The 12,760-nt window shown below is 31.5% G+C and overlaps 2 protein-coding genes across 17 annotated transcripts in view; one reads left to right on the top strand and one right to left on the bottom strand.

Moving 5' to 3' along the window:
• Nucleotides 1–12,760, top strand: part of LOC127704472 (titin homolog) — a 125,025-nt gene that overhangs the window by 51,576 nt on the left and 60,689 nt on the right. For 4 of the 16 annotated variants that reach the window (XM_052208568.1, XM_052208565.1, XM_052208566.1 and 1 more), the window contains exon 1: nt 5,395–5,600. The exons of 1 other annotated variant lie outside the window; for it this stretch is intronic. The gene's annotated coding sequence lies outside the window, so the exon portion shown is untranslated. Of the gene's footprint in view, nt 1–678; nt 733–776; nt 868–5,386; nt 5,601–5,838; nt 5,961–12,760 lie in introns of those variants that run through there. 11 more of the 16 variants (XM_052208574.1, XM_052208573.1, XM_052208572.1 and 8 more) reach the window with 7 other exon arrangements.
• The window catches only part of LOC127704476 (dopamine beta-hydroxylase-like), a 63,909-nt gene that overhangs the window by 29,744 nt on the left and 21,405 nt on the right, over nt 1–12,760 (bottom strand). The gene's annotated exons all lie outside the window — the stretch shown is intronic.

Raw genomic sequence — 12,760 nt, 5'->3', positions numbered from 1 at the left:
TTATTGTCATTTTGTTTATTTTCTTTGGTTACATCTTCTGACATCAGACTCGGACTTCTCTTGAACTGAATTTTAATGTGCGTATTGTTATGCGTTTACTTTTCTACATTGGCTAGAGGTATAGGGGGAGGGTTGAGATCTCATAAACATGTTTAACCCCGCCGCATTTTTGCGCCTGTCCCAAGTCAGGAGCCTCTAGCCTTTGTTAGTCTTGTATTATTTTTAATTTTAGTTTCTTGTGTACAATTTGGAGTTTAGTATGGCGTTCATTATCACTGAACTAGTATATATATTTGTTTAGGGGCCAGCTGAAGGACGCCTCCGGGTGCGGGAATTTCTCGCTGCATTGAAGACCTGTTGGTGGCCTTCTGCTGTTGTCTGTTCTGTGGTCGGGTTGTTGTCTCTTTGACACATTCCCCATTTCCATTCTCAATTTTATTACATACATGTAGATGTATTTTGGAAAATAGTATTGGTAGGATGCTGCTTAATTGTAATTTAGTTACCTCACATTTCCTTTCACAAATTTTAATCAATGACTTCTCCAACCAAAATCTTTCAAAATTCAATAATAAGTAAAGATGCATTACCATGTACTTTGTGATGTCATAGAAATGTACATCATTACATAATCTATGATGATCATTAATGTATATATTGAAATACTTTACATTGGAAACTTTACATGTACATGTATGTGTCATTACTTGCTTTGGAAGTTTACCTGCACAGGTGAATTTATATATAACATTTAAGACTTTTATTATTACAGCTGGTTAGGGGGAATATTTTGATAGGAATAGAAAAAAGACACAATATATTAATTATTCGTTTATTACATGTACTTGTGTCATTCTAATTGTATGCGTAAGTAGACGATAATCACATTTTTATGCTAAATTTTTTAACGTATGTTAGTTCATTGTAAGATGGTTGACAGGCTGCGGGAAGGGTGTTACCTTTGTATGTGGTTTAGAGTGGCAGGCAATTATCACGTTTTAGAATTGGTAGATTGATTGTCGTTTGTTTAGCAATATTAAAATCTGTGTATCTTCTGAGAGGCATATTAAATCAAAGCTACTTAATTTTTTTCCCATATATACATTTGTACATGTATATATATCATGTTGTACAATTGTTAGATTGATTGTCGTTTGTTTAACGATGTTAAAATCTGTGTATCTTCTGAGAGGCATATTAAATCAAAGCTTCTTAATTTTTTTTCCATATACATTTGTACATACATATATATCATGTTGTTAATTTGTACAATTGTTAGATTGATTGTTTCTTGTTAATCAATGTTAAAATTTGAGTACCTTGTGACCAGCATATTGAATCAAAGTTTATTATCTAGAGATTTTTCCATATATATATATACATACCAGTACATGTGGGTATTGCATAAATGTACCAGTACGCAGGCCAGAGATCTCAAAATCTTTTTTTCCTGGTGATTTTTGAAGAAAATCTGCTGGTCCTTACTATTCATTGGATTTCTATTGCAAAATACCAAAATTGTGTCGGTCCTTAACACTTTTTGGTGGTCAAAACCTTCGGACCAACAATTTTCCAGAATTGTTAGTACCTACTTTTAGATGTAGTATTGAGTCTATCTTAAATATGCCTGTTCATACATGTACATGTAGGCATGAACTCTATTATTTAATCTGATCGATGTCACTTACATGTATATTGAATATACAATTAATGTAGCAGGGACTGCTTCACTTGAGGATGCATGAAAACACCTAAAACTATTTTGCAGGATTCATATTTCTAAATCGAACTTTCAGTTGCAAAATTTTATGAACTGTTATTTGTCGCTTTCTTTTGACCTTGATATTGTGTCTTTCCTTCACTGATGACTTTTTTTATTGCTGCTATGATATCTTTTTAAAATTAAAGGCATTAGATCTATTAAGTATTGATTATTTGATATAATAAACAGCTTATAAAATTTAAATACTGGACCACAAATATTTTTTATGCACCCGCCGTAGCAGAGGGGGCATTAAGTTTTACCCTTGTCCGTCTGTATTACCACTAAACACAGATCAAGTTTGAATTTTGGTGGCGTCACTTTTACTGTTCTAGAGTTATGCCCCATTACAAATGGAAAAATTGCTGAATTTTTCATTTCCGTTCTCTAACTTTAGTTTGCCTCAACCAAATGTTATGAAACTTATACACAATGCTAATTACCACAAAACACAGATCAAGTTCGAATTTTGGTGGCTTCACTTTTACTGTTCTAGAGTTATGTCCCTTTACAAATGGAAAAATTGCTAAATTTTTCGTTTCCGTTCTCTAACTTATGTTTGCATCAACTAAATGTTATGAAACTTATATACAATGCTTATTACCACAAAACTCAGATCAAGAACACATTTCGGTAGCGTCACTTTTACAGTTCTTGAGTTATGTCCCTTTAGAATGTTATATGCAAGAGGGGCATCATCTGTGTCCCATGGACACATTTCCCAGTTATTTTCATTTGCCCTAGCTTGGCATTTCTGACCTGTATGATCAAGTATCTTATAATTTCCAAAAAAGAAAATATCAGACACTCTAGGGCAAAATTTTAAGTTTCTGACTAGGCTTTTTGGAATCAATGAGTTGTCTATAAAATCTTACCTCAGGGTGTCATGAGGTCATATTGGATTGTTTTTGTTTCTCATTATTCAAATTGACAATGTTAAAATAAGTTTTTTTGAAATAGCAGGAAAATTGACATGAACTCTCTTAACATGGCTGGTAGTATAAATCAGCAATATTTTGGTCCATAGATTACCAAAATCTGAAAGTTTGCATCTTTTAAAAATTTTAAAAAGTGTAAGATTTTCATTCACAATTTATATAGTTTTTCTAACTCAATAAAAACAGTTTACTTCAAATGTCGTTTACATACTTGAACAGCTATCAAATTCAGTAGGGGAGGCTTCCGTTACATTCGTTTGATTCATAAAGTTTTTTTTTCACTTCAATCGAATTTCTACTCATGTGTGCAGGAAGTATAATTATAAAACAAGTAATTGAGTTTCTACATTTAGGCTAAATTGTATGCTTCCTCTTTTGTATATGGATCTTATTTTTCTGACTTTGGTTAGAAAAATGATTTTCAGGTTGATTTTTTTTTTTAAACACACTCCTACATGTACATTGTTTTTTGAATCTTTAATATCTACAATTTTCTGATGCAAATACTCTACTCATGAAAACATTCTAGTCAAGATCAGGGATTGAAGTTAAAATTTTGGCATGGTAGCCCACATATATAGTCCTATACAAGAAAAGCAGAAATTTAAGTAGCCCACACCAAATTTTAGGGGCCATTGGCGAGTGGGACCCTGCTAATTTCAAAACCTGAAGATGCATATATGTCAGTGAATATGTTTCTTTACAACAATTCTAGTCATTCCTTGTTTATGAGTGTTCCAGTATTTCATAATAAAATATTTTTCCTACCTACCGACCCTGCAGTCTGAAGGTACGGTCGGAAAACTGCAAACAAACATATTTTTAAGGTTGGCCTCAATCATGAACTTAATGCACATGTTTATATATACAGTGATATTATGCAAATTTTTACAAGACATGGCAGTTTGAAAAAGGAATTGCTTTTGTGTTGCTTCTAGCATATCTAGATTTAAATTGAAGTGTATGTTCAATTAAATAAATCAGAATTTGCATTGCTATAGATTGTTCTTTATTGAACAACAGTTATGTCCCTTTGATTATAAATTCACAAAATAAACTTGGCTTAATATTACTATCATCAGTTAAATCATGTATTAGTTTGTTAAGAAACTCAAATGAACTAAACAAATGATATAGGGCAACTTTCAAGGTAATTTTCATGGTACAAATTTGTTTGATAAGCTAGAAAGTCTAAATGTAAAAACCAAGTCAAACTACATTTTTGTTTAAAAAAAAAAAATATTTTATCAGTTTCAGAATTTTTTTTTTTAATCAAGGATAATCTTTATTCGATGAATGAATAAAATGGCAGGTTTATATCCTAATTTCACCCTTATCAGTATTTGTATAATAATTTCTCACACAAATTTCTGAATCAGCTGTAAATGATATTGATTTCGGAACAATGGATACACAGAAAAAGCAGGTAATTACTGATAGATATATGCAATATCTGTATTCTTTATTAATCCTTTGAGAATATATAAAACATTCATAGATGTAAAGCTGGCATTCAGTTCAGACTGTTAAATGGAATGAGTCTGTAAATGGTTAAGGCAATTTTGTGGATACAAGGATTTATGGGGTACTGTATTCATTGATGAGAGAGCAACTTAATAAATATAATGTAACAGTTAATGATCGTTAAACGAAAGTTCCTTATGATTAATTATCAAAGACAAAGTATATAGTTTAAACTCTTCACCATTGATTCCTCTGAAACAGCTCTCTCCATCCCATTTGGAGCAAACTTTTGAAAATCAATCATTACTTTCATCAAATGATTTGAGATTTCAGTGTTATTGTCTTCAGAACCCTATAATCAATATTTTTCAATATTATTATTGTAAAAATGATTTCCTGCAGTTATTCAAAGAGCAACTAAACTTTGTGCCTGTCTGTGCCTATTATCCTCAGAAAAGCTAAGCAACTAGCTACACCCTCCACTAAATCTGCATATTTTTTTTATTTGCTCAGTTTCAGGTGTTTCCCATTCCTCATTTTCCTTCCAGTAGTTTTGGTTTTCTGTTTTTTATATAAATTAATATATTATTTTGACAGGTATATCTGATTGATAGAATGGAGTGGCTCAAATTTCCATTAGACATCAATCTATTCATAGTGTTATCCATGATTTTATGTATTGAAAGGCTGAAAAAAATATATAAAAAATCTAGAAACCTTGTTTGCACCTCAATTATAAAATTTCCTCATTTCAAAACAAAAAAATATTGAAGCAGATTGCATATCAGAATAAAATTCAACATTAGATAAAATCAAAACTTTGCCCATGAGTCAGTAAAAAGGATGACTGAGTTGCCATGTATGGATCAGAATGACACTCCCACAAAATTTTAGTTGTATCTTTCTTCTCTAGAATCATATTTGATTGAAATGTCTGAAATTTCTGTCTTCTGCAGACATTGAAGACTATTCCAATAATATTTGTAGGGGGGTCAGGCTGTATTGGATTTTTTTGCTTTTAATCAATAAAACTGTAGTAAATAGTAACTTCCTCATATTTCATTATGCAGAAAACTCAATAATCAATGGAGTATTATAATCCAATAAATGTATATTTTATACATTTGTTTATATAAGCATCTGTCTATTTAATTGACTGGAAAGATTATCATTTCCCTTTGAACAAATATTTAATCCATTTAACCTGATTGATTGATAAAAATCAGTCTGATCACCCCTACAGTGCTGAGAATTTTGTTTGAGTCCAGACAGATGATGAAAAGTGCATGTTTTCTCTTTGTTTAGGGATGAGGATTCTTAAGGGTTGATGATACTGATTTTAGACTGACCAATTCATTGATAAACAGACCAGTGACCTGATAACTACTTTAATCCAGGACGTAAGAAGAAAGCTCACAGACTAAACACAAAAATCGGTAAATATTTACGTTAACATTTAAACAGTTTATAAAATGAGTCACATGTTATATTTATAAAGTGACAAAAGAAAATGTCATTTATTTGTTTTTTTTAGATATATTTAAAATTTCAATTTCTAACATCAAATTATTGATTTATTTGAATATATTTTACAACCTTTTAAGGCAATTATTTTGACTGTTTGTTGTCACAATTGAACATTGGCATGTGAAATATTTATTTGACAGTTATAAAATAGAAAGGTGATTGAAACGGAAATGTTGAATACATGTAGCATACCACACAAAGGGTTTTTTGACATATTTCATTTCAAATGACATAACATTCTGAAAATTTCTATCCTGTGTATTGGTTTTGTAAGTATGAATTAGTATTGCATTTTAATTTGTATTTATATTAATTTTCAGTAAATTTTGGTATGAATTATAATATGTACATTTCATTTGATTTTTTTAAACATTTTTAGCAAGTTGAGAAAAAGTATGAACTTATGTGGGTGTGAGTGGGAAAGGGGGAGGGGGTCAGGCAGTTTTCTGAAACTAGAAAGATCTAGTACTTGTTATTTGACATTAGTCTTGATCTGTGCAAAGACTTACTTTTTATGCCCCACCTAGGGGCATTATGTTTTTCGGTCTCTGCGTTCGTTAGTCTGTCCGTTCGTCCGTCTGTCCCTATTCAGATTAAAGTTTTTGGTCTTTAGGTAGTTTTTGATGAAGTTGAAGTCCAATCAACTTGAAACTTAGTACACATGTTCCCTATGATATGATCTTTCTAATTTTAATGCCAAATTAGAGTTTTAACCCCAATTTCACGGTCCACTGAACATAGAAAATGATAGTGCGAGTGGGGCATCCGTGTACTATGGACACATTCTTGTTTCTTAAAATGATAAAAGTTCTCTCAGTGGCATACACCTTATCGCTATTTAGTCCAATCCAGAAAAAAACAGTCATTTAGACAACTTCCTGTTTGGGTCAACAGGCAACAAACAAAGGTCATCAGTAACGAGCTGAGGGAGGGAAAAATTTAGAAAGCGAGCAATAGGAAACTTTGATAGATTATGATCCACTTTTTCGAAACTCAACTTATGGTCAAAAAATATTTTGTTTGAAGTATTAACGATGTTTTAAACAGGTCTCATTAAAAAGTATCATGCATGGTGCATTGTTTAAACAGGGTCCCAGATACCTTCAACTGGATAAAATAGTTGTGTAATTTTAGAACTTATCCGGAATGGAATAAATAGCGATTAATTGTATTCAAAGGAATGGTGTCTCCTTTTGAATTAAAGCAACACATTCATATACAGTTTATTTTATAAACCAAATAACTAATGATGTTGATTTTTTTTAACACAGATTATGAATAAAATATATATGTCAAAACAAATATTTTGATAAAAAATAATCAAGTTGAATATTAGGTCTAAAATAATAAAGTCTGTTTCTGCTATCCTCCCTATATTCCCTTTAAACATGTAAGTCAATCATAGATATATTTGTGTTTTGATCATGTTACTTGATACTTTATAAATAGATAAATGATATATATTTTAATAAATATATAAATATATTGGTCACATGGTCACTTTGACATTTTAAATTCTCAATGTAAGCCTGTCCCACTCACTCACACACACACACACACACACAGTTTCGTACTTTTCCCCAACTAGCTCAAAATGTTGAAGGGAATTTTTCAACTGTCATATACACAGAAATAGATGTTTATAACCACAAATGTCAATAAGATGATGTGTTAGGTCAGCTATCACATTTTATTGACATTTTTGGTTAAACACTAAAAAAGTCCAGACATTATTGGTTAAGCACCCTCCAAGGTCAGAAAATTTCCTGTAATGGTCTATTTAAAATTTCTTTAACTGAAAAAAGAAAACTGTTTTACCTACATTTTTCTGTCAGAAGGCATGTTACCTTTGCCCCAGGGAGTAATATTAAAAATCCCAAATGACATTTTATAATGGAATCAATTTACATGTTTACAAGTTTTCAAATAATTTATCACTTATTTTTATTGTGAAATTTGAATGTCAAAATGACCAATATTGAAATAACAGTTATCATTAATATCAATTAACAATTTTAACACACATATGATTGACTAATCATAACTTAATGATTAACAGATGTTCTGAGTAATCCATTTCATTTCATTATCAGACATGATGATGACTCACAGTGATTCCATCAAATCTATTTCTGTGTAGATGACAGTTGAAAAATTATTCCCTTTGCACAATATTCAAAACATATGGCATGGTTTGTACATATGGCTAGCTACATGCATTCAGTTTTTCCATGTTTAATGCATTTTGTTTGTTCAACATGCATGAAACATGATTGCATAACATTGTTATTTAATGTAAACATGCAAAAATATGATTTTGAAATGAATTTTAGCTGAGCACTCTAATTGTTTGTTTTTGTGCTTTAGCATGAATAAACATATAGAGAACAGCTTTTAACAGAACATTTACAGTAAATATTTTGCTTTTTATGTATGAAAGGTTTTTCAAAATTTCTTGTTAAATTTTGTATACTGTCAAAGTGAAAATAAACTAACAACTCATCAATCAAGGTTATAGAGGATTGAAATTTTGTCAGAACACATGCACTGGTATTTTTTTGTTAATAATACAGGGCACATATCTGTGTTTTTCAATGAACAAAGATACTGTTATTGACCTCTTAGGAGAAAATCCGCTCAAAATGGTGATGGGGACTGTCTTGGCCGTCAAATTTCTCATTTGAATTGTCTTACATTGTCATTTGCAGGGTCTTTTATAGCTAGCTATGCAGTTTTTGCTCATTGTTGAAGGCCGTATAGTGACCTATAGACTAGTTGCTAACTTCTATGTCATTTGGTCTCTTTAAGAGTTGTCTCATGCCTCATAGGCAATTCTACCACATCTTCTTATTGTCTCGCCTTGACAGAGTCAAAAAGTGAGACATAGGTATGCTGTTTCCGGCGGCGGTGTCATCAGCAATGTATTAGTTTGTGATTATGGTGAACCACTAGTGGTAGGTCAATGATATTTGGTATGCAGTTGTATTAGCATTGGCACATCTCATTTCCATGGAGATTATTTGGCCCTGCCCCCTCAGTCATGGTCTATTGAGTCATTGACTTCTAAACTTTGCTTAGTTTACATGTATTAGTTTGTGATTAGGTCAGTTTATGGGGAACCACTAGTGGTAGGTCAATGATATTTGGTATGCAGTTGTATAAGCATTTGCATATCTCATTTCCATGGAGATTATTTGGCCCTGCCCCCTCAGTCATGGTCTATTGACTTTGAAACTTTTGCTTAGTTTACATATGTATTAGTTTGTGATTAGATCTGTTTAAGATGAACCACTAATGTAAAGTCAAATTTGTATGCAAATGTCTATTGGTATTTGCAAGTTTCATTTCCATGGAGATTATATAACCCCACCCCCTCATTATGGTTCATTGACTTTGAAACTTTTACATAGTTTAAAATTAATGTTTGTGTTTAGGTTTGTTTAAAGGGAATGACTTATGAAAAGTCAATGTTATTTGGTATGCAGTTGTATTAGCATTGGCACATCTCATTTCCATGGAAATTGTTTAGCCCTGTACCTTCAGTCATGGTTCATTGACTTTGAATATTTGCATAACTTACATGTTAAAATATTGCTATTTTAATTTCAACATTTGCATTGTCAGAATAACAAAAAGGCGAGACATATCTCTGTGTTAACAGTTTATTTTTATATTGAGAACAGTTAAGTGTCTGTGTTAGTTTTGCTTTGTAGTGACGGCCTCACTGTGACTTTGAGATGAAGAACAGGAATACAATTGCTATTCTTTTACCAATATTTGGGTTTTGTAAAGTCCATGTAGGGAATAAGTATTATAAACTGATAAATCACATCTCTTCTTATTCATAAAATCTTCAGTATAACTGATGAAGGTCAAAGAAATTATATAGTCACATCCGAACTGCATTTATTGGTGACACACTCGAGTTACTTTTTTTAGCCATGTTTAAGATTCAAGATTTTACAAGTAATGCAACTTAGTCAGTTACTACATCGTGTGTGGTATTGAAAATCCATGACAAAAATGGGTCTCCTTGACCTACTTTTGGCAATTGAAAGACTTATTTAAACTTGCAGAAAGGGGCACATCAATCTTAAATGATAAATAAAAGATTGCCACAATTGATGAATACAAAAACTTGTGAGAGATAAAACTCTTGCTCCAGATCTTTATTGTAATAAAGTAAACATATTCTATTCTTCAAAGTATATAGTAAAAAATGTTTCTAGAGTGCAGCTGACAAAATGAATGCATTGATGTAAATAAGATGTGTCACTGTTTAGGAATGAAGATCCTGTTGTGAATCTACCTAAATTTATGTAATTTAATATATCAAAGATTACATAATTTGTTCGTCACAAGCTCGGAGTGTGACTTTATGATCATTTATGAATGCCCTTGTAAACTTCTAAACATTTAAAAGAAGCTCTTAATCTCTTTTAATGATATTTTGACAAAAATTAGCAGACATTTCCCGCCAGAGTGACAGCACGTTAAATAAGTTTGGTACTTTCCTTTAAATTAATATTAAATTGTAAATTATATAAATATAGATTCTACCACTCTACTGAGTGTGATACAATATTTATCCACTCGAGACAGTAAAGTTTTCAAATTTAAAACGCATTTTATATATTTGAAAATTTAATTGTCGAGAGTGGATAAATATGGTATAGCACAAAGATTTGGTGATAGAATCTGTTTCTCTAATGATTTATAAACGATATACAGACAAACTCAATCCTTCTTTTCGAATGATTTGCAAAAAGATGTGTTCTTTCTTTGTGACATCATCAGACATGGTCACCTTTTTTCATGACATCACAATAGGAAATTCAGAGGAAAGCAAGAAAATTTGACGTCTTAATCGAATTTTGACCAATGAAGAACTGAGATCAAACAAACCACACGTTGATTAAATAAAAATAATCAACAGGTCAGGAAAAGGATAAATCGTGTAAGAATAATATAAAACTGAATATCCATCTTTTACAATGTAACAGCTTTGAGATTAAAGGACATCTGATTGATAGGAACCACTACCCCTCTAGGTTGATAGATATGAGGTCAATCAGGCAAAAAAAAAAATGTGTTTACGGTCACCCGACCGACCCTCATTTTATTGCTGCGACCCTAATCTTTTTTTATCGGCAATTTGCTGGAATTCTGGAAATTCCCACCTTTTCTGTCACCAGTACTTGTATTTACTGTATTAAACAACAATTGCAGCCTCCAGTGAAAACAAATTACAATTTAAAAAGAAAACTAGCTGATAGACAAGCATGTGCACCACTACAGTGTCTTCTGTTTCTCTGTATTAAGCTAATTGTATCAAGAAACTACAGTTGAACTCCCCCACCACCACCACCGCCACCACCATCACAATCACCACCACCACCACACCACCCCCCCACCCCAAAAAAAAAAAAATAATTGACCTACCGACCCTGGGTTTTTTTCAGCATGTGGAAAATCACATATTTTTTTATTTGCCTCAGCCCAGGCTTGTAAAATTCTAAAGTGCCTGTAAGAATTTCTATTTCAGGCCAATAGATTCTAAACAAAATTTATCAACAAAAAATGATTGTGAGGCCTGTGGCTGCCAAAGTTTATTGTGAAGATTGCATTAGCATCAAACAGGCATTTCATTCTAAATGACATAGACATATTGGCTGTCAATTACTATTACAACCGAAACATTAATACTTTGCAATTCTTGAAATGTTTTGTTTCTTAGTCATGTTGATTTTTGTCGAGCCTGCGACTTTTGTCGCAAAAGCGAGACATAGCGATCCTACATTCTGTCGTCAGAGGCGGCGTCCACAAATATTCACTCTGTGGTTAAAGTTTTTGAAATTTTAATAACTTTCTCAAACTATCCTGGATTTCTACCAAACTTTGACAGAAACTTGTTTATGATCATAAGATAGTATCCAGAAGTAAATTTTGTAAAAAAAATCCTGTTTATCCGTATTTTTAAATTGAGAATGGAAATGGGGAATATGTCAAAGAGACAACAACCCGACCAAAGAGCAGACAACAGATGAAGGCCACCAATGGGTCTTCAATGCAGCGAGAAAATCCCACTCCCGGAGCTGGTCCTCAGCTGGCCCCTAAATAAAATTGTGTGCTAGTTCAGTGAAAATAGACGTCACACTAAACTCCAAAACATATAAATGAACTAAAATTAAAAAACATAATAGACTAACAAAGGCTTACTTATAAACGGACTTAGTTTTTTCTGCCAGCTAACATTCCATATTTCATTTATGAAATTATTTAGTATAATAAGCCAGATCTTCAAAGTTGTCTCCCCTTTTTTTTTGAAAGTTGAGTAATGTTTAATAAAATATCATAAGATTTGTTTGTGAACCAAGAAGTAGAAAAAAATCATACACTTGAAGTTTTATTGCAGAAAATCAATCATTGCAAAACAGCTCAATTTACTTTCATTGAAATCTAATTTTAAGCTTATTTCATAGACTAATAATTCTGTTACACAAGATTTATTTGCAATTTTTCACAATTTGATGTAACATTTTAAAAGATAATCTATAAATGAACCCCCATGGGTGGAACAAATATTTTGAATGAATGGTTTATTATGAAAAAAAGAACTTTTCCTATATTTTTAAAGTGAAATTTATAAACTTCTGATAAGAATTTTGAAATTTTCTAAGTTTATCTTTTATTAAGATTTTAAATGATTTTTTTTTATTGAATGTTTTACTGGATATTCTCTGATGTACAGGGACATTTTTGTCGACTGGCAGCATTTGTTGACAGACACATAGATTTATAGTGAAATTGACATTGTTTGTATACATGTATATTTCAAGTTGAATTTTAATGTTTGATTTGATACATTAATGTACATGGATATATATGTTGACCAACTGCTTATGACCCTACCATGTAAACAAAAGTTGTCATCCAAAAGGTCACTTGTAACATTTATGGAGATAATATCTGATATCTGATATTGACAGTGTTACATATTGTACATTGATTTGTCTAAGATAAATTCATTGAATTACGAATATGAAACTACTATTTCTATGAACAATAT

This window comes from Mytilus californianus, unplaced genomic scaffold (assembly GCF_021869535.1).
Source record: "Mytilus californianus isolate M0D057914Y unplaced genomic scaffold, xbMytCali1.0.p SCAF_6, whole genome shotgun sequence".
Lineage (NCBI taxonomy): Eukaryota > Metazoa > Mollusca > Bivalvia > Mytilida > Mytilidae > Mytilus > Mytilus californianus.
Note: the sequence above shows the minus strand (reverse complement) of the source record. Positions and strands in the feature narration are given on the sequence as shown.